This window comes from Podarcis vaucheri (genome assembly GCF_965113315.1).
Source record: "Podarcis vaucheri genome assembly, chromosome: 11".
In the NCBI taxonomy this organism is placed as follows: domain Eukaryota; kingdom Metazoa; phylum Chordata; class Lepidosauria; order Squamata; family Lacertidae; genus Podarcis; species Podarcis vaucheri.
The window spans coordinates 65,650,157-65,665,563 of NC_138749.1; the positions used below are offsets into that span (position 1 = coordinate 65,650,157).

The 15,407-nt window shown below is 48.0% G+C and overlaps 1 protein-coding gene across 5 annotated transcripts in view; it reads right to left on the bottom strand.

Moving 5' to 3' along the window:
* TJP2 (tight junction protein 2) overlaps positions 1-15,407 on the bottom strand; it is a 110,607-nt gene that overhangs the window by 26,356 nt on the left and 68,844 nt on the right. The window lies entirely within an intron of this gene.

Consider the following 15,407-nt stretch of genomic DNA (forward strand, 5'->3'; position numbering starts at 1 on the left):
CCAAACACCACGTAATCACCTTTTTAAACAAACAGTAAGTAAGGTAAAGAATCACACATTTCCTTTTCAAAACATCTCTGGGACAAGGAAACTGTAACGAGACACCCCCTCCCATCTGCTGGGGAAAATGTACAATGAGAAAACCTGTAAGTATCACCTCCTGTTGTTGAGAAAATAGAAAGGAAACTAATTGTTAGAGTGTCTAAAGCAAAGTGAAAGGCCTGATTTATGGTGGACAAGAAGGATTAAAATGGATGATAGGAATCAATATGTGAAAAATCTTTAATCCTTTTTCTGCTTCCTGTCACTAAAGAACTGGAAAAACTGAAAGTTAAGCAGCCGTCATGAGGAAGGTGCTTTGAGACACAGTTGCAGTAATGGCGGTCCTCTTTGCGTTGCGAAGAGGGGCTCCGCAGGAAAGGGTCGTTCGCTGCGGCAAAGCGACGACCCACTAAGATAAACCACGAGCAGAGTGAGCTCGTGGCCGTGGGATCCGGCGGGCACCCAGAGCGACCCCCAAAACGAAGAAGGAACCCCGTAAGGGGCTCCGGAAGCGCGGAGGGGAAGCGGTGCTGTGGATTCATCGCTCTTTCTGCGGGAGTGAAGCCGCGCGGCTGTTACGGATGAGCGCCGACCTTTCTTCTTTAATATTGGATTACAAATCAACTACTCGTGAGTAAGAGTTGTTTGAAATTGGATTACAAATTTATGAATTTGGCTGAAAGCGGGAGACGAGAAAAAGGAAGTCCGTCTCCCGGTGGTGCTTAGTGATCAAAGGCAAAGGAACTGACAAGCTGGAAGCAATATAAAAGGGTTTTAAAACGGGAAGTATCATACGTCTGGTGAAGTTGGAAACTGAAGGGAAAGGCAAGTTATCTTTATTCTTCTTGCTATTGTGCTCATTCTACTTGGGGACCCTCTCCTTTGCTGGACTTTAAAAACTCTAAAAACCCCAGTCCCGGGCTTGCAGGGGGCAAAAGGCTGTTTTGCGGATACATATACAAGTTGAAATGGATACTTAGAGGCATTACTGGTGGATACAACTAAATATCTGTATCTTGCACCTCCAGAGAAACTATTGTGGCAATATTGAGAGGGCTCTGCCAGAGGGAAAAGGTCTTCTCTAAGGACTATTGTTAATTAATTTAACTGCAGGAACTTTAATGGCGACTGAAACTTTGTTTCTTCTTTCCTGAACTGTAACAATACTCCCCCTAGTGGAGTTTGGGATTTACAATTTCCTGAGAACCAACTTTGTTTTGACTCTCTGTGGTTTGGTTATTTACTCTGAGGCCTGTCTTTCCCATGGAATTCTTGACAGCCTGACCTTGAATCCAAAGACAGGTGTGGAATGAGTGGCCCACCAAAAACAAGAGCTGCGTCGAAAGCAGGGAAAGGCCAATTGGTAGATCTTCAGTCCCTGCTGTTTTACAGGGAGTTGTACCATCAACAACAACCCCATCTAAGGCTCGTAGATCTTCAGTCCCTGCTGTTTTACAGGGAGTTGTATCATCAACAACAACCCCATCTAAGGAAGCTGAACAGTCAACAACTGAGGATATGGCAGCTGGGGGTTCTAGCACTCTTTTAGAGGAAATGTTACAACAATTTGCAATTTTGAATAAAAAAGTGGATGACCAAACGGCTAAAATTGACTTAGCCACATCTTCAATTACCAAACTTTCTGAACAGGTGGCTAAGCATGCACAAGACATTGGGAATCTAAAGGACGCTACATCTGAAAATCGGAAATTGGCCGAGGCTGCGAATGAAAAAGCAGGTCAAGCAATTCAGAAAGTGGATGAATTGAAAGGAGAGGTAAGGCCGCTCCATAAACATATCAGCGACCAGCAGGCCTACCTGTCTTTGGTGGAACTGAGAAACAGGGAAAATAATTTAAGATTACGCTCTATCCCAGAGATTGAGAAAGAGGATTTGACCGGCTTCTTGACAGCAGAATTTTCTAAATTCTGGGGTATAAAGGAAGACAAAGATTTTAAAATAACAACTGCATTCAGACTGGGAAGAGTTACCAGGAAAGACAGGCCTAGAGACTGTTTGATTATTTTAAGGACTAAGCAGGAGAGAGACAAGCTACTTGACCTACATTTTAACAAAGCACTTGAGATCCAGGACAGAAGAGCACAAATTTACAAGGATATCCCTAAACAACTATTGGATCTCAGATCTAACTACACTGACCTAGCTGGACTTTTGAGAGGCAACGGAATACCGTACAGGTGGGAATTTCCACAAGGCTTATCATTCAACTACAAAGGAAAGAAGATTAAAATCAAAACGAAAGAGGACAGCCAGAAGTTTCTACACGACCACGGAGAAGATTTGCAGAAAGGAGCAGCAGCTCTTTGGCCTCCACCAGAGCTTGGAAAAGAGCCAGCACCCTCGGATTTGGATAAAAAAGAAGACGCCCCATAAAGAGCAACAACAGATTGATACAGGATGTCTCTACAGCTGTACAGTTGGAACATTAATGGCGCAAATTCCCCGGAAAAACGCAAAAGGATTTTTCATATTTTAAAGAAAGAAAATTTGGACATAATTTGTTTGCAAGAAACACATGTGACCAGGCTCCACAGGAAGGTGTTAATAAACAAAAGACTAGGCCAAGAATTTATTTCATCAGACAGAGTTAAAAAGAGAGGCGTGGTGATCTACGCTAAGGAGAATTTATCACCAAAATTTTTGTTCAAAGATGAACAAGGAAGAATCCTGGCTATTGAAATACAGACTCAAGGAGAAAAAGTTTTGATATTAGGAATCTATGCACCGAATGAGGGGAAATCAGAATTTTACAAGAAGCTACATGAGACACTACTGGACCATCTGGACTATTCTAACATCATTATGATGGGAGACATGAATGGGGTCGTCTCTACCCTTATGGATAAGTCACAGAACCAGAATTTGACCAAAGATGGAAGACTACCAAAAACTTTCTTCGAACTAACTGACAATATGGATTTAATTGATTTATGGAGGACGAGAAACCCCCTAGGTAAAGAAGGAACTTTCTTCTCTGAGGCCCACCTGTCATGGACAAGAATCGACCAAATTTGGACAACTAGAGGGCTGGCACCTAAGACCACAAAAGTAGAAATCTGCCCAAAGACTTGCTCCGACCACAACGCTCTGAAAATGGAAATGAGATTTACTACTGCCGACTCCTTCAGATGGAAAATGAATGACAACCTGTTAAGAGATCAAGAGATTGTAAGGAAGGCCCAAAAAGCTTTAAAGGACTATTTTGAAATTAACTTGAATACCTCGGTGGAAAAAAGAATAATCTGGGACGCAAGCAAAGCTGTTATGAGAGGGTTTCTGATACAACAGAATACGATTAAGAAAAAATTCTGGAATGGGAAAAAGGATAAGATATTAGAGAAGATAAGAGAAGGAGAGAAAAAACTAAGATTGAATCCAAAATCAAAAGAGACTCTAAGAGAAATCAAATTCCACCAATCACAATATTTGAAATTGATTAACCAAGAAGTGGAATGGAAAATTAAACAAATGAAACAAAGATCTTTTGAATCTGCGAACAAATGTGGGAAACTGCTAGCTTGGCAGTTGAAAAAGAGACAAAAATTAAACTATGTTACCAATCTAGAAGTTGAAGGGAAAAATATTCAGAAACCGGGAGAAATTAGAAAGTGTTTCCAGAAATATTTTAAAAAACTCTATACACAAGGACCCGAGGAAGCAATTGAGATAGAACAATTCCTGAAAGACAATGGCCTACCAGAACTATCACAAGAGAAGAGGTCAATCTTGAATTGTAAAATAACACAACAGGAAATTGAGGATGCCATTCAGAACATGCAGCTAGGCAAATCTCCAGGCCCGGATGGACTCACCTCCAAATATTACAGAACGTTAAAAGATTTCTTGATACAACCATTAATGGAGGTTTGCAATCAGATTATGGGGGGAGGGAAGGCACCAGATACGTGGAAAGAAGCATTCATCACATTGATACCCAAAGTGGAAACTGAAAAGACCCAACTCAAGAACTATCGTCCCATCTCACTCCTAAATGTGGATTATAAAATATTTGCAGATATGTTGGCTAATAGATTTAAAAAAGTTCTAAACGAAGTAATACACAAGGACCAAGCTGGCTTTCTCCCAGGTAGACATTTGTTTGATAACACTAGGAATATTATCGATATTCTGGAACTTTTACAAACAAATATTAACACCAAAGCAGTTTTAATTTTTATTGATGCGGAGAAGGCCTTTGATAATATTTCTTGGAAATTTATGAAGAAAAATTTGGAAGGGATGGGAGTGGGAAGGGGGTTTGAGAATGGAATAGAAGCAATCTATTCAGAACAAAAAGCTAAGTTGATAGTGAACAATGTGGTGACAGAAGAACTTCATATTGAAAAAGGAACACGTCAGGGGTGCCCCCTTTCCCCTTTATTGTTTATTTCGGTCCTGGAGGTTTTGCTGAACATGATAAGGAAGGATCGGCTGGTGCAAGGAATCCGGGTCGGAGCGAAACAATATAAACTGAAAGCATTTGCAGATGACTTGGTTTTAACATTACAGGAGCCAGAATCCAGTACAAAAAGAGTTTTGGAATTGATTCAGAAATTTGGTCGGGTGGCGGGTTTTAAGTTGAATAAACAAAAAACTAAGGTGTTAGGGAAAAATCTGACAGTTAATGAAGCAGAGGGGTTTCAGAAGGAAACAGAACTAAATATTGTTAAAAAAGTGAAATACCTGGGGGTCAATCTTTCTTCCAAGAACTTGAATTTATTTAAAGATAATTATGAGAAATGTTGGTCAGAAGTGAAAAAAGATCTAGAAATTTGGTCAAGATTGAAATTATCCTTGTTAGGCCGAATTGCAGCTATAAAAATGAACGTTTTGCCAAAAATGTTGTTTTTGTTCCAAGCCTTGCAGATTGTGGACAGAGTGGATTGTTTTGGAAAGTGGCAGAAGGATATCTCTAAATTTGTCTGGCAGGGCAAAAAGCCCCGAATAAAGTTTAAAATACTAACTGATGCAAAGGAGAGAGGGGGGTTTGCCCTGCCGGACTTAAGGTTATACTATGAAGCTGCGGCCTTCTGCTGGATGAAAGATTGGATTCTGTTAGAAAACACTGATGTCCTAGATCTGGAAGGCTTTAATAATTCGCTAGGTTGGCATGCGTACTTGTGGTATGACAAGGCAAAAACATTTGGAATGTTTAAAAACCATATTGTCAGAAAAGCAATATTTATGGTCTGGAAAAAATATAAGGACTTATTGGAAAGTAAAACTCCGAGGTGGATATCACCAATAGAGGCCAAAGCTCGGAAAAAACCCAATATGGAGGCCTACTGGCCGAAGTATTGGGAAATAATAGAAAACATTGGAGGTAATTGGAGGTTGCAGAGCTTTGAAAAATTAAAAGGTAAGGTGCAAGATTGGCTACACTATGCCCAAATTAATGAGGTTTTTAAGTTAGACAAAAAAATAGGATTCCAGGTGGAAAAATCGAAACTTGAGACAGAGTTGTTAGAACCAAAGACCAAGTTATTATCGAGAATGTATAACTTGCTGCTTAAATGGAACACTCAGGATGAGACTGTTAAATCAGCCATGATAAAATGGGCTCAGGACATTGGTTATAACATTATGTCTGAGGACTGGGAAAGGTTATGGACCACCGGTATGAAGTTTACGGCATGTAATGCCTTGAAAGAAAACATTATGAAAATGGTATACAGGTGGTACATGACCCCAGTCAAGCTTGCTAAGATTTACCATTTGTCCGATAATAAATGTTGGAAATGTAAGGAGGCTGAAGGGACATTTTTTCATCTTTGGTGGACCTGCCCAAGAGTGAAGGCTTTCTGGGAAATGATCTATAACGAGTTAAAAAAGGTGTTTAAATACACCTTTCCCAAGAAACCGGAGGCCTTTCTTCTGGGCATTGTCGGCCAGAAGGTGTTAAAAAAGGATAGAACCTTTTTTATGTATGCTACAACAGCAGCAAGAATCATCATCGCCAAGCATTGGAAGACTCAAGATTTGCCCACACTGGAAGACTGGCAGACGCAACTGATGAACTACATGGAATTAGCTGAGATGACTGCAAGGATCCGAGATTTGGGAGAAGAAGCAATGGAGGAGGACTGGAAAAAATTTAAGGACTATTTGCAAAAGTATTATAAATTATATGAATCTTAAGATGCCGTATGATTTGGAATGTCAGCCCCAGCAACATAAGTGGAATGCATATGAAAGTGGATAATATTTATGAAAGAATCAAAGTTTAAATGGGTTAAAAAAAAATATTATGTTATATTTGTAGAGTAATTGGAAAATAAGAGATTTAAACTTAAACTGCAATTGAAAGTATAAAAAAAAAACACATGAAACAAGGTTATAACTTGCTGAAAATTTTATTGTTAAGAATGCATTATGGGGGAGATGTGGGGAAGTCCGTTAGAAATTTGAAATAAGTTGTTGAAACGGTTCTGATTTTTTGTTTTTTTCCCTTCTTTTTCTTTATTTTTTCTGTTATATCTGTAATGTGGAAAAAGATGCAATAAAAATTATTATAAAAAAAAAAGAGACACAGTTGCAGCTGCAGTTTTAAAGGGGAAATTTTAAAGTGGATTGAGGGGCTACTAATATGCAGAACATCAAAAGCATCCAGCATGGCAAAGGTATTGTTGGATCTCCCAGTGATGGTTGGTATTGTTCAACAGTTGATGGCTGAACAATAAAAAATGATTGGATCAATGTTTGAGCAAGAAAATGAGCCAGAGGGATCTGAAGTGGAAAATGGAAATGGGGAATATTCAAAGGCTTCAGAACAAATGGATAAAATGTTGGCAGGACTAGATCAAGAAATAATTAAATTGAAGGAAGCAGTTGCTGCTGCTGAAATGGAAATGACTTCCATACAAGAATTTGGAGAAGGAGAAGATAAAATCACAAATGGTGATATGGAGAATTATTTTGATATGGTGCTGATGGAGTTGAAAGCAAAAAAAAGCTTGGGGAAAACTTCAGTCCTGGCCTTTCTTTAACTCTAGCAGAGAGAAAGTATTTTGCATACAATCTGGAGCAAATTCACAGAAGGATGCTATTAAAATTATGGTGCTGTCTCTGGAAAAAAGAAAAAGAAAATGGAAGGTCCTAGAGGAGATCGCAAACGCAACAGGAAATGAAACTGAAGAAGTGGAACTGGACATGAACCAGTGGCTATACAGTGGTACCTCGGGTTACATACTGTCAGGGGTTCAGGAGCAGAGGCAAGGGCAAGGGAGGAAACAGAGAGCGAGGGGGAGGAGGCAGAAGAAAAGATGAGTGATGACGACGACCCGAGATCTCCGAGTCTTTCCAGTGAATCAGAAGATTCACAGAAAGGAGCACCAGTGGCCAGGGCAAGGGGGGAGCCTAGGGGGACACCCCAGGAAGATAGAGCCAGAGGGGACTCAGAGGGGAGCAGTTGGAAATCGGGACCAGCGTCACCGCCAGAGAGCAGGGAAGAGGAAGGGCGCCAGGGATCAAGCACTGGCAGCTCACAACAGGGGGGAGGGCACGAGTCAGGAGTGGCCACACCTCCATGAGGGAGCGAAGAAACGGTCAGACGGAAAGTGGAAGGTTGGGCGCGCGCGCCAAGTTCAAATGCACAGGAAAGTGACGCAGCAGGCAGCCCGGAAAGGGAGCCAGGTCCTAAAGCCCGGCGCAAGGAGACAGGAGGGTCCGGGGGGTCGGCGTCAGAAGAATCCCGGAAGGAAGAGACCCCGGGGGGGCAGAGGGACCCAGAGGAGAACAGTCAGGCGGAAAAGGTGGAGCAGGGCTAGGATATTAAGTTGGTGTACAAGGGGCGGAGACTCAGACGGAGCTTCGCCGATCTAACGCATAAGACGTAGAGTTGCACGCAGCAGCTTGAGAATGGAAACTGTAACTCAATAAAGACTTTTACTTAATGATCGCTGGCTAGCGTGATCCTCTGTGAGCTAGGATCTGGGAGCAGCTCTGACAGTAAGCTCCGTCTCTTAAATTGTGGGCATCTACGGCCTCACGGAGAGGAGAGAAAGCGGGTGCCTACTAGCGAGCTCACGAACGGCAGACAACATGACGGCCGAACAGCAGATAGCGGAACTCAGAGAAGCAGTGACACGACTGAATACCGAGGCTCTTGCATCCAGGAAGAGAGAGGAGGACGCAGCTGCCGCCTACAGGGATCTCCAAGTCAGGTTGGAAGTGCTTACGAAGCAAGGGCAACTGACACCCAAACCGGAGGGGATTGGGTTGGGGAGACGAACAGGCGGTCTGGTCTCTCACTTCGATGGGAATTTGCAGCAGTACCCCAACTTTAGGGCAGATGTAATGTGTGCACTGCAACTGCTGAACAAAGACTTTAGAGATGAGCAAGAGAAGGTGGGATTCATCATGTCCCATTTGCATGGAGATGCTAAAGCATGGCTGCGCAATTTGTGGAGAGATAAGGATCCGGCGCTCCAAAATGCGGATGCCTTTATTAAAGCAATGGATGGGTGCTTTTTATCAAGCATAGACGTGGATCTTGCTCGGAAGCAGATACATGGACTGAAGCAAGGGAGGGCCAGCGTAAGGCAGTACCATGCCCGCTTTTTCGCTTTGGTCAGTGCCCTGGAATGGGACAGAGATTCGGCTCCAGTAAGAGACCTGTTTTGGGAGGGATTGCACAGCACGGTTAAAGATGAAATTGCGAGGGGGGAGAGACCCCGGACCACGCAGGAGATTGTTCAGAGGGCGCTGGCGGTAGGGGTGCGGCTGGAAGAACGTCCGTGGAGCAGGGACGAAGGGCGTGGAGGGGGCGAACCAGCCAGGGGCTACTCCTTCCTTCCCAGAGAATCAGCGCGTGCGCAATCCACGCCTCCGCCAGCAGGAGGAGCTGAACCTATGGAGGTTGGAGGTGCAAGGGCTCAGTCAGCAGCCAGAGCCCTAGCACCGGCAGCAGTGAAAGCGAAGCCTCCTAGAGGGACCAGGAAGTGTTACATCTGCGATGATCCACAGCATATGGCGAAAGAGTGTCCCCAGAGGCTCCACAAGCACACTGCAGCCTCAGCAATGGTAACTGCAGCAACGCAGCAAGGAGAACCACAGCAGGGAAACGACGGAGTCTGGCTGGAGAAAGAGGCACTGGGGCCCAGCCAGACGTGTCAGTGAAGCAGTCCCCAGAGATTTTACAGCCCATGGACCCCCTCCCGCCCAGGCCAGTAGTGAGGCTCACTGCATCGCTCCAGCTACCCAATGGAATCACCATGGACGTGCCAATCACCATTGACTCGGGAAGCAATGCGGACTTTATAGGGCAAGACTTTGTCGACCGGCACGCTATACAGTTGCTGCCTGCCACGCTGCCCCTGCAGGTTGTCACGGTGGATGGCAGGGAGCTGCTAGGGGGGCAAGTGGTGAAGCAGACGCCACCGATGGTGATGCGACTTGGGAATCACAGGGAAGTCATCAGCTTCAACGTCACTCAACTATCGGACACGCCCATTGTATTGGGAATGAGTTGGCTGGACAAGCACAGCCCGACGCTGGCTTGGTACCAGAGGCAGCTGACCTTCGGCTCTTCCTTTTGTGCTGAACACTGCATAGTGCCCCGGCAGGAAGGAGAGGAAGAGGAGTCACAGTTGCAGCTAGGCACGCTGCAAGCGGTTCCCCACAAGTACGCAGAATTTTTGGAGGTTTTCTGCGAGAAGGAGGCAGACAGGCTACCCCCCCACAGACCATATGACTGCAAATTTGACCTACTGCCGGGGGCGGCGCTGCCCAAAGGGAAGCTGTACTCCATGTCTGAGGACGAACTGCAGGAACTCAAAGAGTTCATAGATCATAATTTGGAGCGCGGTTTCATACGAGAGTCCAAGGCAGCGGGGGGGCAGTCCTGTATTCTTTGTTAAGAAGCGGGACACGCCCCAAAAAAGACTTGTAGTGGATTATCGCGCCTTGAACAGTGTGACCAAGCCATCGGACTTCCCCATGCCCCGAATCGACAACCTCCTCGCAAAGGTACGGAAGGGCAGCGTGTTCACCAAGTTGGACCTGCGAGGGGCGTACAACCTCATTCGCATGCGGGAGGGAGATGAGTGGAAGACAGCCATGTTCACGCCACTGGGCACCTACGAATATAGAGTTATGCCTTTTGGATTGCAAAATGGCTCCCACGTTTTTCAAGCTTTTATGCATCACGTGCTGGCGGGGCTCCTCTACAAGACGTGCGTCTGTTTCTTGGATGACATCCTGATCTTTTCGGAATCGCAGCAGGAGCATGACAGACACGTCAAGGAAGTGCTGAGCAGGCTACAGCAGCATAGGCTTTACGCCAAGCTGGAGAAGTGCCAATTCGACATGACGGAGGTGGATTTCCTGGGCTACAAGTTGTCTGACAAGGGGCTCGCCATGGACAGCGCCAAGGTTCGAGCAGTGTTGGATTGGAAAAGCCCACGCAACCGGAAGGAGGTCCAACGGTTTGTTGGCTTCGCGAACTTCTATCGCAAGTTTATCAAAGGCTTTGCTATGCAGACAGCGGCCATCACGGACACGCTCAGCTCCAAGAAAAAGAAGTTCATCTGGACAGAGCAGGCGGAGCAGTCCTTTCAGGCACTCAAGCATCTCTTCGCGTCGGAAGAGCAGCTGCTTCATGTCAACCCCAGCAGGCCGATGAGGGTGGAGACAGACGCTTCGGACAGAGCCGTGGGAGCAGTCCTGCTGCAGAAAGACCCGCAGGGGGCTTGGAGGCCGGGAGCGTTTTACTCCAGGAAGCTCAGCAAGTCCGAACAGAACTACACCATCTGGGACAGGGAGTTGCTGGCCATTCATGCAGCATTCAAAGCGTGGAGGCACTTCCTGATCGGCGCCAAGCACACGGTGCAGGTCTGCACGGACCACAAGAATCTGGAGCACTGGTGCACGGCACAGTTCCTGAACCAGAGGCAGATACGTTGGGCTGAGTTCTTTGCGAACTTCGACTTCCGAATAGAGTATGTCCCGAGGGACACCAACATCATGGCGGATGCTCTCTCCCGTAAGCCACAGTATCTGGAGGAGGCAACACCTGCGGCCGCCATGCACATCTTCGCACCGACGGTGTGGGCGTGCACTGCGGCAACAGTTGACCTGGAGGCGGTGCGACGAGCGTTGCAGGATGACTCCTTCGCGCAAGCAAAGATGGCAGAGGTGCACAGGGGCACGGCAGCGACCGACGAGTTCCAGCTGCGAGATGGATTGCTCATCCGTAAAGGGGCCATCTACGTGCCGGGAGACGAACTTCGCGCCAAGGTACTGCAGCAGCTGCACGACGCGCCCACTGCCGGGCACTTTGGCAAGGAGAAGACGGTGGAATTGGTCGCCAGAGACTTCTGGTGGCCCGGAATGAGAGGGGAAGTCGCGGACTACGTGGCGAGGTGTGACACCTGCCAGAGGGCCAAACCAGTGCACAGACCGCCGGCCGGACTGTTGGAACCGCTGCAAACTCCGTTCGAACCATGGGAGAGAGTGGCCCTGGACTTTGTTACGGATCTGCCCAGCTCGAGGGGCAAGACGGCTATGCTGGTGGTGGTGGACTTGTTCTCCAAGATGGCACATTTCATTCCGTGTGCGAAGGTGGCCACGGCGGAACAAACCGCCAAACTGTTCATAGACCACGTGTTCAAGGTTCACGGTCTGCCGCGGTCTATTCTGTCCGACCGAGGGCGACAGTTCATCTCGAACTTCTGGCAGAAGCTGATGGGCTTCCTGAACGTCAAGATCAACCTGGCGTCGGCTAGACACCCGCAGACCAACGGGCAAGTGGAGCGGGTCAATGCCATCATGCAGCAGTACCTGAGATGTTATGCGAATGAACAGCCTGCGACGTGGGTGGATTACCTGCCTCTCGCCGAGTTCGCCTACAACAACACGAAGCACGTGTCCACGGGGGTCACGCCGTTCTTCGCCAACAACGGGAGGCACCCCAGAACCTTCCCGGGACTGGAAAGAATGGGGGAGGGGGAGCCGCAGACAGCAGATGCGTTCGCGTCGGAGTTGCAGGAGGTCCACGATCAGCTGCGGCGGCACCTGGAGCTGGCTAAACACGCATACAAGGTACAAGCGGACAAACACAGAAGGGTTGGCGAAGAGATCCAGGTGGGAGACTGGGTCTGGTTAGCAGCCCACGCAGTGCCGGCCAGGTCGTTGGCGAAGAAGAAACTAGGGCATAAACAACTGGGGCCCTACCAAGTCGAAGAGCAGGTCAACCCGGTGGCTTTCAGGCTGGCGCTTCCGGAGGGTTCCAGGATGCATCCGGTGTTCCACAGATCGGTGCTCACTCCCTACAAGGCACCTCACAGGTTTCAGGAACCAGGAACGGCACCGAGTCCGCTCCGAGAGAGAACCAGGCAAGCGGGAGTAGCACAGGAGGAGCGCATCAACGAAGTCACAGAGATTTTGGACTCCAGATGGGGGGAAGAGGGGGTAGAATACCTTCTCGCCAAGGAGGGCACCCCGGCCAGGGCCAACAGCTGGGTGCCGGGCTAGGCTTTAGACGAACCTCTGCTCAAAGAAGAGTTTCATGCCCTCTTCCCACATAGGCCAATGCCAGCAGACTTTTTCGACGACTGGCTTTTCACGCCCACGCTTTCAGCCAGCACGTTCCGGGGGTTCGACTTGGACGAGGAACCGACACGAGACGCCCGTTCCCCGGAGGGGTCACCCTCGGGATCTGCTTCAGAACCCTCGTATTGGTGGGATGATCGACCAGAGGAGCAGTTCCGCAGAAAGTGGCTGGAGGGTCCAGGACGAGCAACGTCTCCAGACGGAAGCGAGGGAGAGACGGACATGGACGTTTTCGGGGACGACCCGGGTTTCGAGCACGGCGGCACAGAGATGGAAGCGGAGGTGACCGTCGTCGACGAGAGCAGGGAGGAAGAACCGGAAGACTTCAGATGGAGGCCCGCCACGGGAAGCGAACGGTATCCGACATTCGTCCCCCTGACACGGCAGCACCCAGCTCCCGCACCCGAAGGAGGGGAGGGGGGAAGAGGGGGCTTCGAGGGGGGGATGGATGTCAGGGGTTCAGGAGCAGAGGCAAGGGCAAGGGAGGAAACAGAGAGCGAGGGGGAGGAGGCAGAAGAAAAGATGAGTGATGACGACGACCCGAGATCTCCGAGTCTTTCCAGTGAATCAGAAGATTCACAGAAAGGAGCACCAGTGGCCAGGGCAAGGGGGGAGCCTAGGGGGACACCCCAGGAAGATAGAGCCAGAGGGGACTCAGAGGGGAGCAGTTGGAAATCGGGACCAGCGTCACCGCCAGAGAGCAGGGAAGAGGAAGGGCGCCAGGGATCAAGCGCTGGCAGCTCACAACAGGGGGGAGGGCACGAGTTAGGAGTGGCCACACCTCCATCAGGGAGCGAAGAAACGGTCAGACGGAAAGTGGAAGGTTGGGCGCGCGCGCCAAGTTCAAATGCACAGGAAAGTGACGCAGTAGGCAGCCCGGAAAGGGAGCCAGGTCCTAAAGCCCGGCGCAAGGAGACAGGAGGGTCCGGGGGGTCGGCGTCAGAAGAATCCCGGAAGGAAGAGACCCCGGGGGGCAGAGGGACCCAGAGGAGAACAGTCAGGCGGAAAAGGTGGAGCAGGGCTAGGATATTAAGTTGGTGTACAAGGGGCGGAGACTCAGACGGAGCTTCGCCGATCTAACGCATAAGACGTAGAGTTGCACGCAGCAGCTTGAGAATGGAAACTGTAACTCAATAAAGACTTTTACTTAATGATCGCTGGCTAGCGTGATCCTCTGTGAGCTAGGATCTGGGAGCAGCTCTGACACATACGCTTCAGGTTACAGACTCCGCTAACCCAGAAATAGTGTTTCGGGTTAAGAACTTTGCTTCAGGATGAGAACAGAAATCGTGCTCCGGCGGCATGGCAGCAGCAGGAGGCCCCATTAGCTAAAGTGGTGCTTCAGGTTAAGAACAGTTTCAGGTTAAGTACGGACCTCCGGAACGAATTACCGTATTTTTCTTTCTATAACACGCAGATTTTTTCTCCTAAAAAGGAAGGGGAAATGTCTGTGCGTGTTATGGAGCGAATGTGTGGTCCCTGGAGCCGAAAAATTGGGCAAAAATCAAACCGTGCTTCACAGAGAAGGGAAACCTGGAAAGAGGAAGTTTCTGCTTTCCTGCATTCTGCCTCAGGGTCTTACTGCCCACCCCCTCTGTTTCGTTGCTGTGTTTGCTGAAACGGAACAAAGAGCAGGGAAAGCCCCTCCCCTCCAGGCAAGAAGAGGGGAAAGCAGAGTGCCGTTCCTTCCTCTCTGTGCTCCGGTGCTGCTGAAAACATGCAGGTGGGAGACACACACACACACACAGAGAGAGAGAGAGAGAGAGAGAGAGAGAGAGAGCGCGCTGGCTGGCTTGGGTAGGTGCGTGGGGGAAACTTTTGCCTTCCTTTCCTCCCTCCCGTTATAACCCACTCCTGCATTCTTAGCCCTTCTGTGTTTTTCCTTCCCTCCCCACTTAAAATGTGGTTAAAAAGCATGGATCCACATGGATCCTCAGGATTTTTGCACTGGGTCACCCCAAATTCACCATCAGAGCACATAGCATGTCCATGGCTACAGCCTGCCCCCCAAAAATCATGTACCCACTGTTGCCTGGGGCTGCAATGGTGCAAAAATGTGGTTAAAAAGCATGGATCCACATGGATCTTTGCATTGGGTCACCCCAAAATTCACCATCAGAGCACATAACATGTCCATGGCTACAGCCTGCCCCCCCAAAATCATGCACCCACTGTTGCTTGGGGCTGCAATGGTGCAAAAATGTGGCTAAAAAGCATGGATCCACATGGATCCTCAGGATCTTTGCATTAGGTCACCCCCAAATTCACCACCAGAGAACATAGCATGTCCATGGCTACAGCCTGCCCCCCCCAAATCACGCACCCACTGTTGTCTGGGGCTGCAATGGTGCAAAAACATGATTACAAAGCATGGATCCACATGGATCCTCAGGATCTTTGCATTGGGTCAGCCCAAATTCACCATCAGATCACATGTCTGTGGCCACAGCATGAAGCACAAAAATGATACATCCACTGTTTCATTCAGAATGTTTTTTCCCTTGTTTTCCTCCTCTAAAAATGATGTGCGTGTTATGGTCAGGTGCGTGTTATAGAGCGAAAAATACGGTAAGTACAGGTACCACTGTATAATGAAAAGAAAAATCATGCAACATTGGCCCAATGTAGAGTAGAGAGACTTGTCAAGGATGTAAGGATTTATTATTATTCAATATGGAGTAATTATGGGAATTAATGGAGGTAAATTTAAAATAAAAAATATGGTTGACATTTAATACCACCACCACCTCCACCTGGGACCTAGGGGTGGGCAATGTATCAATACATTAACAAAA